We start from the raw sequence: 22,462 nt of genomic DNA on the forward strand, positions 1-22,462 counted from the left end.
GAATATGGTCATTGGGCATGGTTGTGGATGTTTGGTGATGATGATCGTCACTAGTCATGGGTTGTTGATGTGTGATGATGATGATGGTCACTGGTCATGGGTTATAGATGTGTGATGATGATGATGATGTTGATGATGATGATGATGGTCACTGGTCATTGGTTGAGGGTTTGTTATGATGATGATGGTCACTGGTCATGGGTTGTGGATGCTTGATGGTGATGATTGTCACTTTTCATGCGTTGTGGATGTGTGATGATGATGATGATGGTCGCTGGTCATGGGTCGTTGATGTGTGATGGTGATGATTGTCACTGGTCATGGGTTGAGAATGTCTGATTATCATGATGGTCACTGGTTTTGGGTTGTGAATGTGTGATGATTATGATGGTCCGTGGTCATAGGTTGTGGCTGTGTGATGATGATGATGGTCACTGGTCATGGGTTGCGGAAGTTTGATGATGGTGATGGTCACTGGTCATGGGTTGAGGATGTGATGATGATGTTCATTGGTCATCCTTTGTGGATTTGTAATGATGATGATGACCATGGTCAGTGGTCATGGGTTGTGGATGTGTGATGATGATGATGGTCACTGGTCCTGGGTTTTGGATGTGTGATGACGATGGTCACTGGTCATGGGTTGTGAATGAGCGATGATGATGATGGTCACTGGTCATGTGTTGTTAATGTGTGAAGAGGATGAATATCACTGGTCATGGGTTCTGGATGTTTGATGATGATGATGGTCACTGGTCATGGGTCTTGGATGTGTGATGATGATGATGGTCACTGGTCATGGGTTGTGTGGTCACTGGTCATCCGTTGTGGATGTGTAATGATGATGAGGATGATGGTCACTGCTCATGGGTTGTGGATGTGTGATGATGATCATGGTCACTGGTCATGGTTTGTGGTTGTTTGATGATGATGGTCACTGGTCATGGGCTGTGGATGTGCGATGATGATGATGGTCATTGGTCATGGTTTCAGGATGTGTGATGATGATGATGGTCACTGGTCATGGTTTGTTGATGTGTGATTGTCATGATGGTCACTGGTCTCGGGTTGTAGATGTGTGATGATGATGAATATCTTCACTGGTCATGTTCTGTGGATGTGTGATGATGATGATGGTCACTAGTCATGGGTTTTGGATATGTGATGATGATGATGGTCACTGGTCATGGATTTTAGATGTGTGATAATGATGATGATGATGATGATTGTCACTGGTCATGGGTACAGGGTCTGATATGATGATGATGGTCACTGTTCATGAGTTGTGGATGTGTGATGGTGATGATGGTCACCGGTCATTGGTTGTGGATGTTTGTTGATGATGGTGATGGTCAATGGTCATGTGTCGTGGATTTGAGATGTTGATGATGGTTACTGGTCATGGGTTGAGAATGTGTGATGATGATGATGGTCACTGGTTATTTGCTGTGGATGTGTGATGATGATGATTGTCACCGGTCATTGGTTGTGAATGTATGATGAGGATGATGGTCACTGGTCATGCGTTTTTGATGTTTGATGATGATGGTCACTGGTCATAGGTTGATGATGTGTGATGATGATGAGGGTCACTGGTATCCGTTGTGGGTGTGTATTGATGATGATGATCATGGTCACTGGTCGTGGGTGTGGATATCTGATGATGATGGTCACTGGTCATAGGTTATAGATGTGTGATGATGATGATGATGATGATGGTCACTGGTCATTGGTTGAGGGTGTGTTATGATGATGATGGTCACTGGTTATGGGTTGTGGATGCTTGATGGTGATGATGGTCACTGTTCATGCGTTGTGGATGCGTGATGATGATGATGATGGTCACTGGTCTTGGGTCGTGGATGTGTGATGGTGAGTATGGTCACTGGTCATGGGTTGAAAATGTCTGATGATCATGATGGTCACTGGCCGTGGGTTGTGAATGTGTGATGATGATGATGGTCAGTGGTCATGAGTTGTGGCTGTGTGATGAGGATGCTGGTCGCTGATCATGGGTTGCGGAAGTTTGATGATGGTGATGGTCACTGGTCATGGGTTTAGGATGTGTGATGATGATGATGTTCATTGGTCATCCTTTGTGGATGTGAAATGATGATGATGTCCATGGTCAGTGGTCATGGTTTGTGGATGTGTGATGATGATGATGGTCACTGGTCCTGGGTTTTGGATGTGTGATGACGATGGTCGCTGGTCATGGGTTGTGAATGAGCGATGATGATGATGGTCACTGTTCGTGGGCTGTGGATGTGTGATGAGGATGATTGTCACCGGTCATGGGTTCTGGATGTTTGATGATTATGATGGTCACTGGTCATGGGCTGTGTGGTCACTGGTCATCCGTTGTGGATGTGTAATGATGATTAGAATGATGGTCACTGGTCATGGGTTGTGGATGTGTGATGATGATGATCGTCACTGGTCATGGTTTGTGGTTGTGTGATGATGATGGTCACTGGTCATGGGCTGTGGATTTGTGATGATGATGATGGTCTATGGTCATGGGTTCAGGGTATGTGATGATGATGATTGTCACTGGTCATGGTTTGTTGATGGGTGATTGTAATGATGGTCACTGGTCTCGGGTTGTAGATGTGTGATGATGATGAATATGTTCACTAGTCATGTTCTGTGGATGTGTGATGATGATGATGGTCACTAGTATGGGTTTTGGATATGTGATGATGATGATGGCCACTGGTCATGGATTGTAGATGTGTGATGATGATGATGATGATGATGATGATGATGATGGTCACTGGTCATGGGTTCAGGGTGTGTTATGATGATGATGGTCACTGTTCATGGGTTGTGGATGTGTGAAGGTGATGGTGATGGTCAATGGTCATGTGTCGTGGATTTGAGATGGTGATGATGGTCACTGGTCATGGGTTGAGAATGTGTGATGATGATGATGGTCACTGGTCATGGGTTGTTGATGTGTGATGATGATGATGGTCACTGGTCATGGGATGTGGATGTTTGATGATGATGATGGTAACTGGTAATGGGTTGAAGAAATGTGATGATTGTCACTTACCATGGGTTGAGTATGTGTAATGATGTCGATGGTCACTGGTCTGGGGTTAAGTTTGTGTGATGATTATGATAGTCACTGGTCATGGGTTGTTTTGTGATTGTGATGATGGTCACTGGTCTCGGGTTGGAGATGTGTGGTGATGACTATGATACTCATTGGTCATGGGTTGTGGATGTGTGATGATTATGATGGTCACTAGTCATGGGTTGTGAATGTGTGATGATGATGATAGTCATTGGTCATGGGTTGTAGATGTGTGATGATGATGATGACGATGGTCACTGATCATGGTTTGAGGATGTGTGATCATGATGATTTTCACTGGTCATGCATTGTAGATGTGTGATGTTGATGATGGTCACTGTTCATAGGTTGTAGATGTAAGATGATGATGATGATGGTCACTGGTCATGGGTCGAGGATGTGTGATGGTGATGCTGGTCACTGGTCATGGGTTGAGAATGTATGATGATGATGTTGGTCACTGGTCTTGGGTTGAGGATGTGTGATGATCGTCCCTGGTCACGGATTGTGGATGTGTGATGATGGTGATGGTCAATGATCATGGGTTGAGGATGTGTCATGATGGTCACTGGTTATGGGATGAGGATGTGGGATGATGATCACTGGTCATGGGTTGAGGATGGGTCATGATGGTCACTGGTCATGAATTGTGGATGTGATGATGATGAAGATCAATGGTCATGGGTTGAGGATGTGTGATGATGATGATGGTCACTGGTCATGGGTCGAGGATGTGTGATCATGATGGTCATTGGTTTATGGGTTGAGGAAGTGTTTTGATGTTCATTGGTCAAGGGTTGAGGATGTGTGATGATGATGATGGTTACTGGTCATGGTTTGAGGATCTGTGATGATGGTCATCGGTCATGAGTTAAGAATGTGTGATGATGATGACGATCGCTGGTCATGGGTTGTGGATATGTGATGACGATGATGGTCACTGGTCATGGGTTGTGGATATTTGATAATGGTGATGGTCACTGGTCATGGGTGGAGGATTTGTGATGATGATGATCACTGGTCATGCGTTGTGAATGTGTAATGATGATGATGATGATGATAGTCACTGGTCATGGATTGTGGATGTTTGATGATGATGATGGTCACTAGTCATGGGTTGTGAATGTGTGATGACGATGGTCACTGGTCAAGGGTTGTGGATGTATGGTGATGATGATGGTCACCGGTCATGGATTGTGGATATGTGATGATGATGATGGTCACTGGTTATGGGTTATGGATGTGTGATTATGATGATTGTCACGGTCATGGGTTGAGGATGTGTGACGATGGTCACTGGCCATGTGTTCAGGATGTGTGATGATGATTGTCACTTTTCATGGGTTGAGGATGTGTTATAATGATGATGGTCTCTGGTCATAGGTTTTGGATGTGTGATGGTGATGATGGTCACTGGTCTTCGGTTGTAGAAGTGTGATGATGATGAGGATTGTCACTGGTTATTGGTTGTGGATGTGTGATGATGATGAGGGTCACTGGTCATGGGTTGCAGATGTGGTATGATAATGATGATGGTCAAAGATCATAGGTTGAGAATGTGTGACGATGATGATTGTCACTGGTCACCCGTTGTGGATGTATAATGATGATGTTGATAATGGTCACTTGTCATGGGTTATGGATGTTCGATAATAATGATGGTCACTGGTCATGGGTTGTGCATGTGTGATGACGATGGTTACTGTTTATGGGCTGTGGATGTGTGATGATGATGATGGTCATTAGCCATGTGTTGTGGATGTTGCTGATGATGATGGTGACTGGTCATGGGCTGGGGATGTGTGATGATGATGATTGTCGCTGGTCATGGGTTGAGGATGTGTGATGATTGTCACTGGCCATGGGTTGAGGATGTGTGATGATGATGATGGTGAAAGGTCATGGGTTGAGGATGTGTGATGATGATGATGGTCACTAGTCATAGGTTGTGGACGTGTGATGGTGATGATGGTCACTGATCGTGGGTGTTGGATGTGTGATGATGAAGATGATGGTCACTGGTTATTGGTTGTGGATGTGTGATGATGATGATGGTCACTGGTCATGGGTTGAGGATATGTGAATCATGATGGTCATTGGTCATGGGTTGAGGATGTGTGATGATCATGATCATTGATCATGGGTTGAGGATATGTTATGATGTTCACTGGTCATGGGTTGAGGATTTGTGATGATGATGATGGTCACTGGTCATGGGTTGAGGATGTGTGATGATGGTCAATGGTCATGGGTTGAAGACGTGTGATAATGATGATCACTGGTCATGGGTTATGGATGTGTGACTATCGTGATGGTCACTGGTTCTGCGTTGAGGATATTTCCTGACGGATATGGTCATTGGTCATCGGGTGAGGAGGTGTAATGATGATGATGGTCACTGGTCATGCGTTGTGGATGTGTGAGGATGATGATGATGATGATGGTCACTGGTCATGGGTTGTGGATGCGAGATGATGATGATGGTCACTGGTCATGGGTTGTGGATGTGTGATGACGATGGTCATTGGTCATGGGTTGTGGATTTTTTTTTTTTTTTTTTTTTGCTTTGTCGCTGTCTCCCGCGTTTGCGAGGTAGCGCAAGGAAACAGACGAAAGAAATGGCCCAACCCACCCCCATACACATGTATATACATACGTCCACACACGCAAATATACATACCTAAACAACTTTCCATGGTCTACCCCAGACGCTTCACATGCCTTGATTCAATCCACCGACAGCACGTCAACCCCGGTATACCACATCGCTCCAATTCACTCTATTCCTTGCCCTCCTTTCACCCTCCTGCATGCTCAGGCCCCGATCACACAAAATCTTTTTCACTCCATCTTTCCACCTCCAATTTGGTCTCCCTCTTCTCCTCGTTCCCTCCACCTCCGACACATATATTCTCTTGGTCAATCTTTCCTCACTCATTCTCTCCATGTGCCCGAACCATTTCAAAACACCCTCTTCTGCTCTCTCAACCACGCTCTTTTTATTTCCACACATCTCTCATACCCTTACGTTACTTACTCGATCAAACCACCTCACACCACACATTTTCCTCAAACATCTCATTTCCAGCACATCCATCCTCCTGCGCACAACTCTATCCATAGCCCACGCCTCGCAACCATACAACATTGTTGGTACCACTATTCCTTCAAACATACCCATTTTTGCTTTCCGAGATAATGTTCTCGACTTCCACACATTCTTCAAGGCTCCCAGAATTTTCGCCCCCTCCCCCACCCTATGATCCACTTCCGCTTCCATGGTTCCATCCGCTGCCAGATCCACTCCCAGATATCTAAAACACTTTACTTCCTCCAGTTTTTCTCCATTCAAACTCACCTCCCAATTGACTTGACCCTCAACCCTACTGTACCTAATAACCTTGCTCTTATTCACATTTACTCTTAACTTTCTTCTTTCACACACTTTACCAAACTCAGTCACCAGCTTCTGCAGTTTCTCACATGAATCAGCCACCAGCGCTGTATCATCAGCGAACAACAACTGACTCACTTCCCAAGCTCTCTCATCCCCAACAGACTTCATACTTGCCCCTCTTTCCAAAACTCTTGCATTCACCTCCCTAACAACCCCATCCATAAACAAATTAAACAACCATGGAGACATCACACACCCCTGCCGCAAACCTACATTCACTGAGAACCAATCACTTTCCTCTCTTCCTACACGTACACATGCCTTACATCCTCGATAAAAACTTTTCACTGCTTCTAACAACTTGCCTCCCACACCATATATTCTTAATACCTTCCACAGAGCATCTCTATCAACTCTATCATATGCCTTCTCCAGATCCATAAATGCTACATACAAATCCATTTGCTTTTCTAAGTATTTCTCACATACATTCTTCAAAGCAAACACCTGATCCACACATCCTCTACCACTTCTGAAACCACACTGCGCTTCCCCAATCTGATGCTCTGTACATGCCTTCACCCTCTCAATCAATATCCTCCCATATAATTTACCAGGAATACTCAACAAACTTATACCTCTGTAATTTGAGCACTCACTCTTATCCCCTTTGCCTTTGTACAATGGCACTATGCACGCATTCCGCCAATCCTCAGGCACCTCACCATGAGTCATACATACATTAGATAACCTTACCAACCAGTCAACAATACAGTCACCCCCTTTTTTAATAAATTCCACTGCAGTACCATCCAAACCTGCTGCCTTGCCGGCTTTCATCTTCCGCAAAGCTTTTACTACCTCTTCTCTGTTTACCAAATCATTTTCCCTAACCCTCTCACTTTGCACACCACCTCGACCAAAACACCCTATATCTGCCACTCTATCATCAAACACATTCAACAAACCTTCAAAATACTCACTCCATCTCCTTCTCACATCACCACTACTTGTTATCACCTCCCCATCACCACACATTTGTGGATGTGTGATGATGATTATTGTCACTGGTCATGGGTTGTCGATCTTTGATGATGATGATGATGGTCGTTGCTCATGGGTTGTGGATGTGTTATGATGATGATGGTAACTGGTCATGGGTTGTGGATGTGAGATGATGATGATGGTCACTACTCATGGGTTGTGGATGTTTGATGATGGTGATAGTCACTGGTCATGGGTTGAGGATATGTGATGATGTTGGTCACTGGACATCCGTTGTGGATGTGTAATGATGATGATGATCATGGTCACATGTCATGGGATGTGGTTGTGTGATGATGATGATGATGGCCAATGGTCTCGGTTTGTGTATATATGATGACGATGGTTACTGGTCTTGTGTTGTGGATGTGTGATGATGATGATGGTCACTGGTTATGGGTTGTGGATGTGTGATGATGATGAAGGTCAATGGTCATTTGATGTGGATGTGTCATGATGATGATGGTCGATGGTAATGGGTTGAGGATGTGTGATGATTGTCACTGGCCATGGGTTGAGGATGTGTGATGATGATGGTCACTGGTCATGGGTTGAGGATGTGTGATGATGATGATAGTCACTGGTCATGGGCTGAGGATCTGTGATGATGATGATGGTCACTGGTCATGTGTTGTGGATGTGTGATGATGATGATGGTCACGGGTCATGGGTTGGGGATGTGTGATGATGTTGATGGTCACTGGTCTTGGGTCGTGGATATGTGATGGTGATGATGGTCACTGATCATGGGTTGTGCATGTGTGATGATGATGATGATGGTCACTTGTCATGGGTTGTGAATCTGTGATGATGATGATGGTCACTGGTAATGGTTTGTGGTTTCGTGATGGTGATGATGGTCACTGATCATGGGTTTTGTATGTATGATGATGATGATGGTCACTGGTCATTGGTTCAGGATGTGTGATGATGATGATGAGCATTGATCAGGGGTTTTTGATGTGTGATTGTGATGATGGACACTGGTCTTGGGTTATAGATGTGTGATGATCATGAATATGGTCACTGGTCATGTGTTGTGGATGTGCTGATAATGATGGTCACTAGTCATGGGTTGTGGATGTGTGATGATGATGATGGTCAATGGTCATGGATTTTAGATGTGTGATGATGATGATGATGATGATGATGATGATGATGATGATGATGATGATCACTGGTCATGGGTTCAGGGTTTGCTATGATGATGATGGTCACTGGTCATGGGTTGTGGATTTGTGATGATGATGATGGTCACTGGTCATGGGTTGTGGATGTGTGATAATGATGATGATGATCAATGGTCATGTGTCGTGGATTTGTGTTGGTGATGATGGTCACTGGTCAAGGGTTGAGAATGTTTGATGATGATGATGGTCACTTGCCATGGGTTGTGGATGTTTGATGATGATGATGGTCACTGGTCATGGGTTGAGGATGTGTGATGATGATGATGGTCACTGGTCATCAGTTGTGGATATATAATAATGATGATGATGATGGTCACTGGTCATGGGTTGTGGATGTTTGATGATGATGATGTTCACTTCTCATGGGTTGTGGATGTATGATGACAATGGTTACTTATCATGGGTTGTGGATGTGTGATGATGATGGTCATTGGTCATGGGTTTTCGATGTGTGATGATGATGATTGTCACTGGTCATGGGATGTGGATGTTTGATGATGATGATGGTAACTGGTAATGTGTTGAAGATGTGTGATGATTGTCACTGACCATGGGTTGAGGATGTGTGATGATGTTGATGGTCACTGGTCATGGGTTAAGTTTGTGTGATGATAATGATGGTCACTGGTCATGGGTTGTTGTGTGATTGTGATGATGGTCACTGGTCTTGGGTTGGAGATGTGTGATGATGACAATGATGGTGAATGGTCATGGGTTTTGGATGTGTGATGATTATAATGGTCACTAGTCATGGGTTGTGAATGTGTGATGGTGATGATAGTCACTGGTCATGGGTTGTAGATGTGTGATGATGATGATGACGATGGTCACTGGTCATGGCTTTAGGATGTGTAATCATGATGATGGTCACTGGTCATGGATTGTGGATGTGTGATTGTGATGATGGTCACTGGTCATGGATTGTGGATGTGTGATTGTGATGATGGTCACTGTTCATGGGTTGTGGGTGTGTAATGATGATGATGATAATGGTCACTGGTCATGGGTCGTGGATATGTGATGGTGATGGTCCCTGGTCATGGGTTGAGAATGTGTGATGATGATGTTGGTCACTGGTCATTGGTTGAGTATGTGTGATGATCGTCACTGGTCACGGGTTGTGGATGTGTGATGATGATGATGGTCAATGATCATGGGTCGAGAATGTGTGATGATGATGATGGTCAATGGTCATGGGTTGAGGATGTGTGATGATGGTCGCTGGTTATGGGTTGAGGATGTGAGATGATGATCACTGGTCATGGGTTGAGGATGTGTGATGATGGTCGCTAGCCATGGATTTTGAATGTGTGAATATGATGGTCATTGGTCATGGGTTGAGGATGTGTCATAATGATGATGGTCAGTGGTCATGGGTTGAGGATGTGTCATCATGATGATGGTCATTGTTCATGGGTTGAGGATGTGTTTTGATGTTCCTTGGTCATGGGTTGAGGATGTGTGATGATGATAATGGTCACTGGTCCCAGGTTTAGGATGTGTGATGATGGTCACTGGTCATGGGTTGAGAATTTGTAATGATGATGATGGTCACTGGCTATGGGTTGTGGATGTGTGATAATGATGATGGTCACTGGTCATGGATTGTGGATATTTGATAATGGTGATGGTCACTGGTCATGGGTTGAGGATGTGTGATGATGATGATGATCACTGGTCATGCGTTGTGGATGTGTGATGATGATGATGATGATGGTCACTGGTCATGGGTTGTGGATGTGTGATGGTGATGATGGTCACTAGTCATGGGTTGTGGATGTGTGATGACGATGTTCACTGGTCATGGGTTGTGGAAGTGTGATGATGATGATGGTCATTGGTCATGGGTTGTGGATATGTGACGATGGTCACTGGCCATGGGTTCAGGATGTGTGATGATATGGCCACTTGTCATGGGTTGAGGATGTGTGATGATGATGGAGGTCTCTGGTAATGGGTTTGAATATGTGATGGGGATGATGGTCACTGGTCTTCGGTTGTAGAAGTGTGATGATGATGATGATGGTCACTTGTTATGGGTTGTGGATGAGTGATGATGATGATCGTCACTGGTCATGGGTTGTAAATATGGTATGATAATGATGATGGTCAGAGATTATGAGTTCAGAATGTGTGTTGATGATGATTGTCACTGGGTACCTGTCGTGGATGTCTAATGATGATGTTGATTACGGCCACTGGTCATGGGTTATGGATGTTTGATGATGATGATGGTTACTGGTAATGGGTTGTGGATGTGATGACGATGGTTGTAGTTGATGGGTTGTGGATGTGTGATGATGATGATGGTCACTGGTCATAGGCTGTGGATGTTGCTGATGATGATGGTCACTGGTCATGGGCTGGGGATGTGTGATGATGATGGTCACTGGTCATAGGTTGAGGATGTTTGATGATTGTCATTGGCCATAGGTTGATGATGTGTAATGATGTTGATGGTCACTGGTCATGGGTTAAGTTTGTGTGATGATGATGGTCACTGGTCATGGGTTGTTGTGTGATTGTGATGATGGTTACTGGTCTTGGGTTGGAGATGTGTGATGATGACTATGATGGTCAATATCATTGGTTGTGGATGTGTAATGATTATGATGCTTACTAGTCATGGGTTGTGAATGTGTGATGATGATGATAGTCACAGGTCATGGGTTGTAAATATGTGATGATGATGATGACGATGGTCACTGGTCATGGCTTGAGGATGTGTGATCATGATGATGGTCACTGTTCATGGATTGTGGATGTGTGATTGTGATAATGGTCACTGTTCATGGGTTGTGGATGTATGATGATGATTATGGTCACTGGTCATGGGTCGTGGATGTGTGATGGTGATGATGGTCACTGGTCTTAGGTTGAGATTGTGTGATGATGATGTTGGTGACTGGTCATGGGTAGAGGATGTGTGATGATCGTCACTGGTCACGGGTTTTGGATGTGTGATGTTGATGATGGTCAATGATCATCGGTCGAGAATATGTGATGATGATGGTCAATGGCAATGGGTTGAGGATGTGTCACGATGGTCACTGGTTATAGGTTGAGGATGTGAGATGATGATGATCATTGGTCATGGGTTGAGGATGTGTGATGACGATTGTCACTGGTCATGGATTGTGGATGTGTGATGATGATGGTCAATGGTTATGGGTTGAGGATGTGTGATGATGATGATGGTCAGTGGTCATGGGTTGAGGATGTGTCATGATGATGATTGTCAGTCGTCATGGGTTGAGGATGTGTCATAATGATGTTGGTCATTGGTTATCGGTTGAGAATGTATTTTGATGTTCATTTTTCATGGGTTGAGGATGTGATGATGATGATGGTCACGTGTCATGGGTTGAGAATGTGTGATGATGGTCACTGGTCATGGGTTGAGAATGTGTGATGATGATGATGGTCACTGGTCATGGGTTGTTGATGTGTGATGATGATGATGGCCACTGGTCATGGATTGTGGATATTTGATAATGGTGATGGTCACTAGTCATGGGTTGAGGATGTGTGATGATGATGACGATCACTGGTCATGCGTTGTGCATGTGTGATGATGATAATGATGATGGTCACTTGTCATGGGTTATAGATGTTTGATGATAATGATGGTTACTGGTCATGGGTTGTGGTTGTGTGATGACGATGGTTACTGTTCATGGGTTGTGGATGTGTGATGAGGATGATGGTCATTGGTCATGGGTTTTGGATGTTCCTGGTGATGATGGTCACTGGTCATGGGCTGGGGATGTGTGATGATGATGATGGTCACTGGTCATGGGTTGAGGATGTGTGATGATTGTCATTGGCCATCGGTTGAGGATGTGTGATGATGATGTTCACTGGTCATGATTTGGGGATGTGTGATGATTATGATGGTCACTGCTCATGGGTTGTTCATGTGTGATTGTGATGTTGGTCACTGGTCTTGTGTTGTCGATGTGTGATGATGATGACGATGATTGTAACTGGTCATGGGTTGATTATATGTGATGATTATGAAGGTTACTGGTCATGGGTGGTGGATGTTTGATGGTGATGATGGTCACTGATCAGGGGTTGTGGATGTGTGATGAAGATGATGATGATCACTGGTCACGGGGTTTGAATGTGTGATGGTGATGATGGTCACTGGTCTTGGGTTGTATATGTGTGATGATGATGATGGTCACTGGTCACCCGTTGTGGCTGAGTAATGATGATGATGATGATGGTCACTGGTCATGGGTTGTGGATGTGATGATGATGATGGTCACTGGTCATGGGTTGTGGATGTGATGATGATGATGGTCACTGGTCATGGGTTGTGGATGTGTGATAACAATGGTTACTGTTTTTGGGTTGTGGATGTGTGATGATGACGATTGTCATTGGTCCCGGGTTGTGGATGTGTGATGATGGTGATGGTCACTGGTCATGGGCTGGGAATGTGTGATGATGATGATGGTCACTGGTCATGGATTGTGGCTGTGTGATGATGATGGTCAATGGTTATGGGTTGAGGACGTGATGATGATGATGATGGTCAGTGGTCATGGGTTGAGGATGTCATCATGATGATTGTCAGTTGTCATGGGTTGATGATGTGTCATAATGATGTTGGTCATTGGTTATCGGTTGAGAATGTGTTTTGATGTTCATTGGTCATGGGTTGAGGATGTGTGATGATGATGATGGTCACGTGTCATGGGTTGAGGATGTGTGATGATGGTCACTGGTCATGGGTTGAGAATGTGTGATGATGATGATGGTCACTGGTCATGGGTTGTTGATGTGTGATGATGATGATGGCCACTGGTCATGGATTGTGGATATTTGATAATGGTGATGGTCACTAGTCATGGGTTGAGGATGTGTGATGATGATGACGATCACTGGTCATGCGTTGTGGATGCGTGATGATGATAATGATAATGGTCACTTGTCATGGGTTATAGATGTTTGATGATAATGATGGTTACTGGTCATGGGTTGTGGATGTGTGATGACGACGGTTACTGTTCATGGGTTGTGGATGTGTGATGAGGATGATGGTTATTGGTCATGGGTTGTGGATGTTGCTGATGATGATGGTCACTGGTCATGGGCTGGGGATGTGTGATGATGATGATGGTCACTGGTCATGGGTTGAGGATGTGTGATGATTGTCATTGGCCATCGGTTGAGGATGTGTGATGATGATGATGTTCACTGGTCATGATTTGAGGATGTGTAATGATGATGATGGTCACTGCTCATGGGTTGTTCATGTGTGTTTGTGATGATGGTCACTGGTCTTGTGTTGTCGATGTGTGATGATGATGATGATGATGGTAACTGGTCATGGGTTAATTATGTGTGATGATTATGAAAGTCACTGGTCATGGGCGGTGGATGTTTGATGGTGATGATGGTCACTGATCATGGGTTGTGGATGTGTGATGAAGATGATGATGATCACTGGTCACGGGGTTTGAATGTGTGATGGTGATGATGGTCACTGGTCTTGGGTTGTATATGTGTGATGATGATGATGATGGTCACTGGTTATTGGTTTTGGATGTGTGATGATGACGATGGTCACTGGTCATGGGTTGTAGATGTGTGATGGTAATGATGATGGTCACTGATCATGTGTTGAGGATGTGTGATGATGATGATGGTCACTGGTCACCCGTTGTGGATGTGTAATGATGATAATGATGATGGTCACTGGTCATGGGTTGTGGATGTGTGATGATGATGATGATGGTCACTGGTCATGGGTTGTGGATGTGTGATAACGATGGTTACTGTTTTTGGGTTGTGGATGTGTGATGATGACGATTGTCACTGGTCCCGGGTTGTGGATGTGTGATGATGGTGATGGTCACTGGTCATGGGCTGGGAATGTGTGATGATGATGATGGTCACTGGTCATGGGTTGAGGATGTGTGATGATTGCCACTGGCCATGGGTTGAGGATGTGTGATGATGATGATGGTCACTTCTGATGGGTTGTGGATGTATGATGACGATGGTTACTGGTTGTGGGTTGTGGATGTGTGATGATGATGGTCACTGGTTATGGGTTGTGGATGCGTGATGATGATGATGGTCACTGGTCATGGGCTGTGGATGTTTGATGATGATTTTAACTGGTAATGGGTTGAAGATGTGTGATGATTATCACTGACCATGGGTTGAGGATGTGTAATGATGTTGATGGTCGATGGTCATGTGTTAAGTTTCTGTGATGATGATGATGATGGTCACTGGTCATGGGTTGTTGTGTGATTGTGATGATGGTCAATGGTCTTAGGGTGGAGGTGTGTGATGATGACTATGATGGTCAATGGTCATGGGTTGTGGATGTGTGATGATTATAATGGTCACTAGTCATGGTTTGTTAATGTGTGATGATGATAGTCACTGGTCATGGGTTGTAGATATGTGATGATGATGACGATGGTCACTAGTCATGGCTTGAGGATGTGTGATAATGATGATGGTCACTGATCAGGATTGTGGATGTGTGATGGTGATAATGGTCACTGTCCATGGGTTGTGGATGTATGATGATCATGATGATGGTGGTCACTGGTCATGGGTCGTGGATGTGTGATGGTGATCATGGTCACTGGTCATGGGTTGAGAATGTGTGATGATGATGTTGGTCACTGGTCGTGAGTTGAGGATGTGTGATGATCGTCACTGGTCACGGGTTGTGGGTGTGTGATGATGATGATGGTCAATGAACATGGGTCTAGAATGTGTGGTGATGATGATGGTCAATGGTCTTGGGTTGAGGATGTGTGATGATGGTCACTGGATATAGGTTGAGGATGTGAGATGATGATGATCACTGGTCATGGGTTGAGGATGTATGATGATGGTCTGTGGTCATGGATTGTGGATGTGTGATGATGATGATGGTCAGTGGTCATTGGTTGAGGATGTGTCATCATGATGATGGTCGTTGGTCATGGGTTGAGCATGTGTTTTGATGTTCATTGGTCATGGGTTGAGGATGTGTGATGATGATGATGATCAGTTGTCATGGATTGAGGATGTGTGATGATGGTCACTGGTCATGGGTTGAGAATGTGTGATGATGATGATGGTCATTGGTGATGGGTTGTGGATGTCTGATGATGATGATGGTCACTGGTCATGGATTGTGAATATTCGATAATGGTGATGGTCAATGGCCTTGGGTTGAGGATGTGTGATGATAATGATGATCACTGGTCATGCGTTGTGGATGTGTGATGATGATCATGATGATGGTTACTGGTTATGGGTTGTAGATATGTGATGACGATGGTCACTAGTCATGGGTTGTGGATGTGTGATGACGATGGGGTCACTGGTCATGGGTTGTGGATGTGTGATGATGATGATGGTCATTGGTCATGGGTTGTGGATATGTGATGATGATGATGGTCACTGGTTATGGGTTGTGGATATGTGATTATGATGATGGTCACTGGTCATGGGTTGAGGATGTATGACGATGGTCACTGTCCTTGGGTTCAGGATGTGTGATGATGATGGTAACTTGTCATGGGTTTAGGATGTGTGATGATGATGATGATGGTCCCTGGTCATGGGTTTTGGATATGTAATGGTGATGATGGTCACTAGTCTTCGGTTATAGAAGTGTGATGATGATGATGATGGTCTCTGGTTATGGGTTGTGGATGTGTCATGATGATAATGGTCACTGGTCATGGGTTGTAGAAGAGGTATGATAATGATGATGGTCACAGATCATGGGTTGAGGATGTGTGATGATGATGATTGTCACTCGTCACGCGTTGTGGATGTGTAATGATGATGTTGATTTCGGTCACTGGTCATGGGTTATGGATGTTTGATGATTATGATGGTTACTGGTCATGGTTGTGGATGTGTGATGACTATGGTTACTGTTCATGGGTTGTTGATGTGTGATGATGATCATGGTCATTGTTCATGGGTTGTTGATGTTGCTGATGATGATGGTCACTGATCATGGGCTCGGGATGTGTGATGATGATGATGGTCACTGGTCATGGGTTGAGGATATGTGATGATAATCATTGGTCATGGGTTGAGATATGTGATGATGATGATGGTCACTTGTCATGGGTTGAGGCTATGTGATGATGATGATGGTCACTGGTCATGGGTTGTTGATATGTGATGGTGATAATGGTCACTGGTCTTGGCTTATCGATGTGTGATGATGATGATCAGGGTAACTGGTCATGGGTTGATTATGTGTGATGATTACGATGGTCACTGGTCATGGGTTGTGGATGTTTGATGGTGATGATGCTCACTGATCATGGGTTGTGGATGTGTGATGATGATGATGAAGGTCACTGGTCATGGGTTGTCAATGTGTGATGGTGATGATGGTCACTGGTCTTGGGTTGTAGATGTGTTATGATGATGATGATGGTCACTGGTTATTGTTTGTGGATATGTGATGATGATGGTCACTGGTCATGGGTTGTAGATGTGTGGTGATAATGATGATGGTCACTGATCATGGGTTGAGGATATGTGATGATGATGATGGTCACTGGTCACCCGTTGTGGGTGTGTAATGATGATGATGATGATGGTAACTGGTCATGGGTTGTGGATGTGTGATGATGGTGATGGTCACTGGTCATGGGTTGTGGATGTATGATAACGATGCTTACCGTTCTTGGGTTGTAGGTATGTGATGATGATGATGATTGTCACTGGTCATGGATTGTGGATGTGTGATGATGGTGATGGTCACTGGTCATGGGATGGAAATGTGTGATGATGATGATGGTCACTGGACATGGGTTGAGGATGTGTGATGATGATGATGGTCACTAGTTATGGGTTGAGAATGTGCGAAGATGATGATGGTCACTGGTCATGGGTTGAGGATGTGTGATGATCGTCCTTGGCCACGGATTGAGTATATGTGATGATGGTGATTGTCAATGATCATGGGTCGAGAATGTGTGATGATGGTGAAGATCAATGGTCATGGGTTGAGGATGTGTCATGATGGTAACTGGTTATGGGATGAGGATGTGAGATGATCACTGGTCATGGGTTGAGGATATGTCATGATGGTCACTGGTCATGAATTGTGGATGTGTGATGGTGATGGTCAATGGTCATGGGTTGAGGATATGTGATGATGATGATGGTCACTAGTCATGGGTTGAGGATGTGTGATCATGATGATGGTCATTGGTCATGGGTTGAGGATGTGTTTTGATGTTCATTGGTGAAGGGTTGAGGATGTGTGATGATGATGATGGTTACTGGTCATGGTTTGAGGATATGTGATGATGATCACTGGTCATGGGTTAAGAATGTGTGGTGATGATGATGGTCACTGGTCATGGGTTATGGATGTGTGATGATGATGATGGTCACTGTTCATGGATTGTGGATATTTGATAATGGTGATGGCCACTGGTCATTTTTTGAGGATGTGTGATGATGATGATGATCACTGGTCATGCGTTGTGAATGTGATGATGATGATGATGATTGTCACTGGTAATGCATTGTGGATGTTTGATGATGATGGTCACTAGTCATGGGTTGGGAATGTGCGATGATGATGATGGTCACTGGTTATGGGTTGTGGATGTGTGATTATGATGATTGTCACTGGTCATGGGTTGAGGAAGTATGACGATGGTCACTGGCCATGGGTTCAGGATGTGTGATGACTGTCACTTTTCATGGGTTGAGGATGTGTGATAATGCTGATGGTCACAGATCATGGGTTGAGAATGTGTGATGATGATGATTGTCACTGGTCACCCGTTGTGGATGTGTAATGATGATGTTGATTACGGCCACTGGTCATGGGTTATGGATGTTTGATAATAGTGATGGTTACTGGTCATGGTTGTGGTTGTGTGATGACGACGGTTACTGTTCATGGGTTGTGGATGTTGATGGATGATGGTCATTAGTCATGGGTTGTGGATGTTGTGATGAGATGGTGACTGGTATGGGCTGGGATGTGTGATGATGATGATGGTCACTGGTCAGGGTTTGGGATGTTTATGATTGTCACTGGCATGTTGATTGTGTGTGATGGTCATGGTCATGGTTGAGATGTGATATTGAGATGGTCATGTTTGATGTTGATGTGTGATGGTCATGTCTTTGTTTGATTGTGATGAGATGATGATGGGGTAATGATCATTGGTTAATATGTTGGATGATTGATGGTACTGTAGTTGATTAGTGATGATGGTCAGTTGTTGGATGTTGAGAGATGGTCACTGGTCATGGTTGGGATGTGTGAGATATCTGGAGGTTGTGTATGTGAGATGTGATGTCAATGATCATGGTGGAGTTGATATGAGATTCATGGTCATGGGTTGAGGATGTGCGATTTACTGCATGGGTAGGATGTGTGATATGTCATGTATTTGAGTGTTGGATATGATGTGATGTCTGGTCATGGGTTGGAGGTGATGTGATGATGGTCCTGTCTGGTTAGAGTGTGATTGATGATGGTTTGGCATGTTGGAGTGTTTGATGTTCATGGTAGGTTGAGATGTATATAGATGGTAGTCATGGTTGAGGATTTGATGATGTCACTGTCAGGTTGTGATGTGTATGATGTTGATGGTCTGTCATGGGTTATGGATGTTGATGATATGATGGTCATGGTCATGGTTGTGGTATTTGATTGATGGTATGTCATGGGTTGGGATGTTGGATGATGATGTCATGGTCAGGGTTGTGATTGTGATGATATGTGATATGGTCATGTGTGATGATTGTGGATCTTTTGATGTATGATGTCACTGCCATGGGTTGGAATGTGTGATGAGATGGTCATGTCATGGGTTGTGATGTGTGTGATGATGATGTCACGGCATGGGTTTGGATTGTGATGTGTATGGTCATGGTTATGGTTGTGGATGTGTGATATGATGTTGTACTGTCATGGTTGATGTGATGATGATGTCACTGCATGGGTTGTGGAGTGTGATGGATGGTCACTGTCATGGGTTGGGATGTGTGATATGATGATGGTCTGGTCATGGGTTGGATTGTGATTTATGCACTGTTGGGTTGAGTGTGAGAGATGATGGTCATGTATGGTTGAGTTGATGTGATGTGTCATGGTCATGGGTGAGATGTGTGATAATGAGATTGTCAGTATGGGTTGAGATGTGTGAGATAATGATGTATGTCAGTTGGGATGAATGTGATGTGATATCATGGTCATGGGTTAGGATGTTGTATGAGGTATGGATGGGTTGGGTTGTGATGTGTATGTAGGGTTGGGATGTGTATGATGGTGTTAGTTGGTTGTGGATGTGATGATGGTATGGTCATGGGTGGATATTTGATAATGTTGATGGTCACTTGTCATGGGTTGAGGATTGTGTGATGATGGGGGGGGGGGGGGGGGGGGGGGGGGGGGGGGGGGGGGGGGGGGGGGGGGGGGGGGGGGGGGGGGGGGGGGGGGGGGGGGGGGGGGGGGGGGGGGGGGGGGGGGGGGGGGGGGGGGGGGGGGGGGGGGGGGGGGGGGGGGGGGGGGGGGGGGGGGGGGGGGGGGGGGGGGGGGGGGGGGGGGGGGGGGGGGGGGGGGGGGGGGGGGGGGGGGGGGGGGGGGGGGGGGGGGGGGGGGGGGGGGGGGGGGGGGGGGGGGGGGGGGGGGGGGGGGGGGGGGGGGGGGGGGGGGGGGGGGGGGGGGGGGGGGGGGGGGGGGGGGGGGGGGGGGGGGGGGGGGGGGGGGGGGGGGGGGGGGGGGGGGGGGGGGGGGGGGGGGGGGGGGGGGGGGGGGGGGGGGGGGGGGGGGGGGGGGGGGGGGGGGGGGGGGGGGGGGGGGGGGGGGGGGGGGGGGGGGGGGGGGGGGGGGGGGGGGGGGGGGGGGGGGGGGGGGGGGGGGGGGGGGGGGGGGGGGGGGGGGGGGGGGGGGGGGGGGGGGGGGGGGGGGGGGGGGGGGGGGGGGGGGGGGGGGGGGGGGGGGGGGGGGGGGGGGGGGGGGGGGGGGGGGGGGGGGGGGGGGGGGGGGGGGGGGGGGGGGGGGGGGGGGGGGGGGGGGGGGGGGGGGGGGGGGGGGGGGGGGGGGGGGGGGGGGGGGGGGGGGGGGGGGGGGGGGGGGGGGGGGGGGGGGGGGGGGGGGGGGGGGGGGGGGGGGGGGGGGGGGGGGGGGGGGGGGGGGGGGGGGGGGGGGGGGGGGGGGGGGGGGGGGGGGGGGGGGGGGGGGGGGGGGGGGGGGGGGGGGGGGGGGGGTTGTTGATGTGTGATGGTGATGATGGTCAATGGTCTTTGGTTGTCGATGTGTGATGATGATGATGATGAGGGTAACTGATCATTGGTTTATTATGTTTGATGATTTTGATGGTCACTGATCATGGGTTGTGGACGTGTGATGGTGATGATGGTCACTGATTGTGTGTTGTGGATGTGTGATGATGATGATGTTGGTCACTGGTCATGGGTTGAGGATGTGTGATGATCATCCTTGGTCACGGATTGTGTATGTGTGATGATGGTGATTGTCAATGATCATGGGACGGCAATGTATGATGATGATGATGATCAATGGTCATGGGTTGAGGATGTGTCATGATTGTAACTGGTCATGGGATGAGGATGTGAGATGATGATCACTGGTCATGGGTTGAGGATGTGTCATGATGGCCACTGGTCATGAATTGTGGATTTATGATGGTGATGGTCAATGGTCATGGGTTGTGGATGTGTGATGATGATGATGGTCACTGGTCATGGGTTCAGGATGTGTGATCATGATGATGGTCATTGGCCATGGGTTGAGGATGCTTTTTGATGTTCATTGGTGTAGGGTTGAGGATGTGTGATGATGATGATGGTTACTGGTCATGGTTTGAGGATCTGTGATGATGGTCACTGATCATGGGTTAAGAATGTGTGATGATGTTGATGGATCCTGGTAATGGGTTATGGATGTGTGATGATGATGATGGTCACTGGTCATGGATTGTGGATATTTGAAAATGGTGATGGTCACTGGTCATGGGTTGAGGATGTGTGATGATGATGATCACTGGTCATGCGTTGTGAATATGATGATGATAATGATGATGATGGTCACTGGTAATGGATTGTGGATCTTTGATGATGATGATGGTCACTAGCCATGGGTTGTGAATGTGTGATGACGATGGTCACTGGTCATGGGTTGTGGATGTGTGGTGATGATGATGGTCACAGAACATGGGTTGTGGATATGTGATGATGATCATGGTCACTGGTTATGGGTTGTGGATGTGTGATTATGATGATTGTCACTGGTCATGGGTTGAGGATGTATGACGATGTTCACTGGCCATGGGTTCAGGATGTGTGATGATGGTCACTTTTCATGGGTTGAGGATGTGTGATAATGATGATGGTCTCTGGTCATGGGTTTTGGATGTGTGATGGTGATGATGGTCACTGGTCTTCGGTTGTAGAAGTGTGATGATGATGATGGTCACTGCTTATGTGTTGTGGATGTGTGATGATGATGATGGTGGTCACTGGTCATGGGGTGAAGATGTGGTATGATAATGATGATTGTCAAAGATCATGGGTTGAGAATGTGTGATGATAATGATTGTCACTGGTCACCCGTTGTGGATGTGTAATGATGATGTTGATTATGGTCACTTGTCATGGGTTATGGATGTTCGATGATAATGATGGTCACTGGTCATGGGTTGTGGATGTGTGACGATTGTTACTGTTCATGGGTTGTGGATGTGTGATGATGATGATGGTCATTAG

Source organism: Panulirus ornatus, chromosome 50 (genome assembly GCF_036320965.1).
Source record: "Panulirus ornatus isolate Po-2019 chromosome 50, ASM3632096v1, whole genome shotgun sequence".
Classification (NCBI taxonomy): Eukaryota; Metazoa; Arthropoda; class Malacostraca; order Decapoda; family Palinuridae; genus Panulirus; species Panulirus ornatus.